We start from the raw sequence: 7,370 nt of genomic DNA, 5'->3' as shown, positions 1-7,370 counted from the left end.
TGTTGAGTTTACAATTGCAATTTCAAAACTTTTTTCAATTTAATTACTTTCTGGACTCGGCCTCAGCTAGTAAGGCCTCGGACTTGAGTCCAACTCGGCCCCCTTTTGGACTCAGACTCGAAGTTGATTGGTTAAGGATTGGTCATGGTGTTACTGCCCCTGGCAGTTATCTGGGTTTCATGGAATGAGAGTTACACTGCCACGTAATGGAGGCTGAGACGGAAGCAAGTGCAGGTTAGGTAGTTTAATACAATAGTCCAAGGGAACCGGCAGAAATCAATAAACAAAGACAGGCAGAGGTCAGGCGATCAGGCAAACGATCCAAACAAGGCAAGGCAAAGAAACAAGGTTGCAACCATGAACAAGGTCAAAACCAGAATAAACCAACACGGTATCAAGGCTTGGAAATGACAGAGACAAGGCAACTGGGTATACTTCACAAAGAGTGAATGCATAGAAAGTCCTTTTAAACAGTGGTTGGGATTGTGTGTGAGATCGGATGCAGGTGTGCGTGATTAGAATGAAGCTGAGTGGTCTGGGAATTGCAGCCCATGACAGCCATGTTTGTAGGCCGCAGTGCAGGATGGGTAGTCATGTCACTGGGTTGCTGTGATATAACATACATACACAACTAGGGTTTTAATTCGGGGTGTCATCACCCAAGTGTCTTATCTTTTTTTTCCCTCTTCATCAAAAAGATTTTTTCCACAGAGCTTTGAGTGTAATGCATTAGTGCATTCAACATGAGACCTGTGATTGCCAGACTTATTGCAGAGCATTATGATTAGTTAAGCAACTTGCCCATCAGTCCTAATTATATGTTTGTATTCTTCTTCTTCTTATCCATCCCTCCATCCATTTTCTGCACCGTTTATCCTACACGTTGAGCCTATCTCAGCGACTTTGGGGCCCAGAGAGTGTGGGCACTTTGGGACCGAAGCACAGAGAGAACACGCAAACTCCGTGCACGCAGGATGCATTCCCCAAACCCGGGAAATACAAGGCAAACGTGCTAACCACTAAGCCACTGTGCTTAATATTATTATTAATCTTATTATTATTACTATTCACTCTTCTTCAGCAACAGCTCCAGTCTGGTTGGGGTTGTTGTGGAATGGGAGTGTATCCTCGGAACGCCAGTCCATCACAAGGCACCATGCGCACACACATTCACACTCTCCCTCACACCTAGAGGCAGTTTAGCATAGCCAATGCTACAGGTGAAGCTATTTAATCATTACATAGAATAATGGAAAACTACAGTAGCTGGCAGATTCCTTTCCTACATGGCAAATAGATCCTCCATTTCCTCATGTCTTCTCGAGGAGTTATTCCTTAACATTATCACCTCTGGCTTGCTCATTAGGGATCTAAAACTGCATCGGTCAAGCTGCTTTGTAATATGTATATGGAATGTAGGGAAAAAAAATGCATTGAATTTAATTGAACTGAATTAAAAGTGATAGAATGTTTACCTTATTTTAGGGCATGACTTAGTGAGAAAACACAAATTTAGGTTCTGAGGCAAGACAAGTTCAGAAATACTGATTAATAACATGTTCCTTATAAATAAAAGACCAAGGCTACAGAGACATACTAGCACACTACTCTGAAACACATTTCCGTAGTTCTGACATGTAATAAAATTAGCACAGAAAGTAGGCTATACATCAATGACCCATCCCTGCCTCCACACACACACACACACACACACACACACACACACACGCACACACGCACACACGCACACACATACACACACACATACACTGCAGCTAAAGAGCAACCTCTCCCACATTTCAGAGATGGAAAAGGGGTTACAACACCAATTACTGTGTCAGTGTAGGATCAGAACACCTCCTGTGTGATGGCTGTCAGACTCACACTGACAATGTATATGTCATCGATAGAATTTTCACTATTGTGTACTTACTACCATGCTGTCATACATCCATGCAACATCAGCCTAGTTCCGTGCATGTGCATGTGGATGTGTATGTATGCATTATTCTTTCACTAGATAAGAATAGTTATTAGTCCTAAGGGACTCAGCTGTCTTCCAGCCAGGAAATCCTTTTTTACACCATTGACTTTCTCTTTCCCTTCTTCTCTCATTCCTCTGATCAGCGCCAGCTTCAGCCTTCATAAAGAACAGCTTCTCCAACACCTGCTTAACAGAGCACACAGACACACACACACACGCGCCTGCCTTTTACTGACCAAATGCCAACTTGAAGCTAATGCCAAGCCCTTCTAAGTGTGGGCCACATCCTCATTCATGACATGCTGACTCCTCAGATCCACAAACACTGCTGTACATTGGTGTCCCAGTACGCCTTTTACACTGATGTTGTGTTGAGGTTGCAGGAAGGATCTATGCTGACTCTCCCATTCAGAGCCCAGTCCTCTACTCTTATTCTAATGCCATTACAAACCTACATATTGTGGGGTATCCCTGAATTCCGGTGTGTATGGCATTCTATAATGAGTTTACACAAAGCATCTTATACGTGCAGAGCAATGTGGGTTTGGGATACCAGAATAGTTCTTCCATCTAAGCGTGTTTTGCTAACCCAGCATTTCAGAGTGGAGCACGGAGGAAACCTCAGGGGCTACAAAGTGAAGCTTGTGGGTTTTTCCTCTATTCAAACTAGTGCTGTTTGTTTTCATAGATTTTGCACACTTTTTTTCTTCAGTTCTTTTGGATCCTCATGACTCAGAGATCATCTTTACCAGCCAATAAGCATTCCCATTGCTGACCGCAGCAACTGGCATGACAGCCCTGTTTCCCGGCCGCCGTGCCAGGGTTCTGGTGACTGCAGGCGCCGTGGCGACGCACGGTAACCGAGGGGAACGGGGAGCGCAGAGGGGATGTGTTTGTGTAGGAGGAAGAGGAACAATATTATTGTAGGCAGGCCGTACACTGACTGTGCGGAGAGAAGACGGCTCGACAGAGACAGAGAGAAAGAGGGTGGGAGGGAGAAGGAGAGAGAGAGAGAGAGAGAGAGAATTTTTGTGTGGTTAGACAGCTTGTTGCTGACAGCCAGTAATGATGTCATCCAACTTGTCATACCTGTGTGTAACTAAATGACATTTTGACATTCTTTCTTTCTATCAGTCCATCTGCTCAGAATGGGATATTGAAGTATAGATACTTGGTGGTTATGACAGATTAAAGATCCTGGTGTTTATTTTTTAAAATGTAATCCTAACATAAGAATATCAATGCTGTGTGTTAACTCTTTTAATCAAACAGAATATGGAAAATAAAAGGTAATAAAGGTAAAAGACGTAATATTGATGTGCAAGATGGGAAGAATTGCTCCTTCAAACTTTTGGCTGATTTAAACTGGTTTTGAAACTGGCTCTTTCAGTTTTTAAAAGAAAAAAAGTTTCCCTGGTAGGGACCAGACAAATGTCCCCATAAGGTCAAGACGTTCAGATATTCCTGTCCTTGTGGGGACATTTGGTTCCCACCAAAATATAAAAGCATGTCCACTCACAGCCACACATATACACTAAAATACACACACACACACACACACACACACACACACACAAGTGCACACGCATACATTTACATTTATTCATTTAGCAGACGCTTTTATCCAAAGTGACTTACAAATGAGAAAATACAAGCAAAACGCACATACACACACACATACACACACACATACACACACAGGAAAGTTACCGATTAGGACTGGCCAGAAGAAATCAACCCCTGCACTCACTTACACTATTTATACAAGAGTTAGTTCCGGTCCACTAATTTGATTGGTCGATTCCCTACTGTATTATTTCCTATAATCACACTGGGACATTTCACCATGTGTATCACTCCACTCATCTGTGTTCGCCACATAAAATCCCTAGTTTGAAACGCTTACAACGTTCATTTTAGCGACATCATCAGCAGACATGACAATTGATACTTCTCAGGAATATAACTTTTGGCTTAAAATAGGAAAGCTTGTCAGATGATGATGAAAAGAAGGGACACACATTACTGGATGCACCTTTAGCGGGAATGTACAAATCAATGTGAGTGAGCTGGTAATCTACAGGATGTGCTATAAAGTGAGTGCGGCTTCTTTGGGATCTATCTCCACTAGCGGAGCAGAAATGAACAGAGCCTTTGGCCACATTTTGTCCAATATGTCACTTAATCGATATTAATGTGTATTATTACAATATTATAGCAATATTAAACTGTTCTTTACAGAACAAAAATCGACTGTGTGAATAGCGCTGTACAGGACAGCCGAGAGAGATCTCAGATCAAATACAGACCAAACAGATTGTAACCTGCTGTCCTAACATTAAAATAATCAAACTGAACCTGAATCCAGAAAAATACAAAAGTTTAAGTGTCATATGTCTTTTTTGCTTGCTTTTATATATGATGTTGCGCACTCCAGTGTTGCAAAAGCAACCAAAACTTATAAATACGTCTATAAATACACACACACACACACACACACACATATACGTATATATATATATATACATACATACATACATACGTATACACATACATACATATATATATATATATATGTATGTGTATACGTATGTATGTATATATATATATATATATATATATATATATATATATATATATATATATATATATATATATATATATATATATACATACATACATACATACATACATACATACATACATACATACATATATATATATATATATATATATATATATATATATATATATATATATATATATATATATATATATATATATGTACTCACAACATACTCTCAATCTAATGATAATGAAGGTAGAAGAGGAACCAGCAATTACTTGATAAGAGTTGTAGGACAACCTGGAGGTATCAGGAACAACAGTTACAGAGAGAACAATACATGAACTGCACTGCAGTCATCACTGTTCCTATGCAAAACTCCTCTGCCAAAAAAAAAAAAAGAAGCACATAAGTATTTAGACACATCAGACCTCTGAACGTGCCCCTAGTGCTCAAATGGACCAGTTTATCAGCAACCCCATTAAAAACGGGACTAAATGCCACCACCATATCACCTCATAATCTCCTTTGATGCCCGAGACTCCATCAAACATTTCTTTTGGTCAAAAATAGAACTCTATCAATTATTCAGCATATCATTTTTGCGGAAAGAAGGCTGCGCATACGATCCCAAGAACATCATTCACACTGTGAAGGACAGAAGTGAGAGCACCATGATATGGAACTGCCTCTCTGTAAAGGGTCCTGGAGCATTACATGTCATTGAAGGAAACACTGGAGAATTTAATCTCATCAGCAAAGAAACTAAATCTGGCGAGAAGATGGACATTTCACCAAGAAAACCATTCCAATCATACAGCCAAAACAAGACCGGTTTCTAAAAAACAGGGTGAATGTGCTTGCATAGCCTAGCCTGATCTCCTGATTTTATTTATGGGATTTAAGATTATTTGCCAAGAGGAATTGGCCGAAATTGAACTACAATGCTGCCAAAAAAGTTAATTACTTCTTAATTGTAGACATCTCGTAGCTGTAATTGCCAACAATGGCTTTGTAACTTAATGTTGATCATTTGTGGTGTCTGAATATTTTTTCCCCTACAAATTATATTTTTTTCAAACATATCTTTGTTAATGCTTATAAATACATACTCACCATCACTCACAGGAAATTGTTCAACCATGACTTCCTGTTTCACAGTGGTATAAATATGAGGTAATATACAGGCTAAATTCACTTAGTCATTAATAACATTGGGTAAGACCAAGGAATATAGCTGTGAGGTGCGGCAAAAGGTCGTTGAGCTTCACAAAATGGGAAGTGGCTATAAGAAAACAGCACAAGCATTGAAAATGCCCATTTCCACCATCAGGGCTATAATTAAGAAGTTCCAGTCAACTGGAAGTGTTATGAATCAACCTGGAATTGGATGTGTGTCTATATTGTCTCAACGCACTGTGAAGAGGATGGTTCGAGTGGCCAAAAAATCTTCAGCTGGAGAATTGCAGAAGCTGGCTGCGTCTTGGGGTCAGAACGTCTCCAAAACTACAATCTGAAGTCACCTAATTCATCACAAGTTGTTTGGAAGGGTTTCAAGAAAAAAATCATCTACTCTCATCCAAAAACAAACTTGAGCGTCTTCAGTTTGCTAGACACTACTGGAACTTCAAATGGGATCGAGTTCTATGGTCAAATGAAACCAAAATAGAGCTTTTTGGCAATAAACACCAGAGGTGGTTTTGGTGCACACAGAGAGGTAGCCATATGGAAAAGTTCCTCATGCCCACGGTTAAATATGGTGGTGGTTCTTTAATGTTTTGGGGATGTTTTTCTGCCAGAGGACCTGAACCTTTTTTTAGGATACATGGCATCATGGACTATCAAATATAAACAGATATTAAATGAAAACCTGATTGCCTCTGCCAGAAAGTTTAAAATGGGCCGTGGTTGGATCTTCCAGCGGGACAATGATCCAAAACATACATCAAAATCAACACGAAAATGGTTTACTGACCACAAAATCAAGGTCCTGCCATGGGCATCCCAGTCTCCTGACTTGAAATCCATAGAAAACCTGTGGGGTGAACTGAAGAGGAGAGTCCACCAGCGTGGACCTCAAAATGTGAAGGATCTGGAGAGATTCTGTATGGAGGAATGGTCTCAGATCCCTTGCCATGTATTCTCCAACCTCATCAGGCATTATAGGAGAAGACTCAGAGTATGTGAGTATATATATATATATATATATATATATATATATATATATATATATATATATATATATATATATATATATATATATATATATATATATATATATTTTATAAACCTGTGTTTTGTTCACAATTGTTTGATATCCATGACCACAGAGTATTTTTGTGAATTTGTTTTGACAAAAGATCAAAAGGTTAAACAATAAAGACATACCAAGGGTGCCAATATTAGTGGAGGGCACTGTATATTGAAACAGCTTGAGATTATTTATTTCACTTCATATAGTTCTTGGTATTCATGCTTGTGAATTGTCAAGATATAAATGGCAAATTTCACCGGGAGTCAGTATACTAGTCTTGGTATTACTAGGTATTGGATCAAAAAGAAATAAGTAGTATCAGCCATGCTTGTTGTCTGTGCACTGATGTGTAGTAATATGTTTAATAGTGTACTAGTGGGTGTACTCTCAGTGCAGTATATTAGATAAACCTAACATATAGGTGCAATCTGTAAGTCTTATTATTGACTGTAGACTGCTGTTACTGTGAACTGTTTGTAAGTCTCCCTCTACACGTTCCCATATCCGGTCCTGGAGTACCCTGTGTGCTGCACTTCTCCCTTTTTTCTTTTTTTAATTTTTATTTA

This window comes from Ictalurus punctatus, chromosome 3, assembly GCF_001660625.3.
Source record: "Ictalurus punctatus breed USDA103 chromosome 3, Coco_2.0, whole genome shotgun sequence".
NCBI lineage: Eukaryota > Metazoa > Chordata > Actinopteri > Siluriformes > Ictaluridae > Ictalurus > Ictalurus punctatus.
This window is presented reverse-complemented; position numbering follows the sequence as displayed.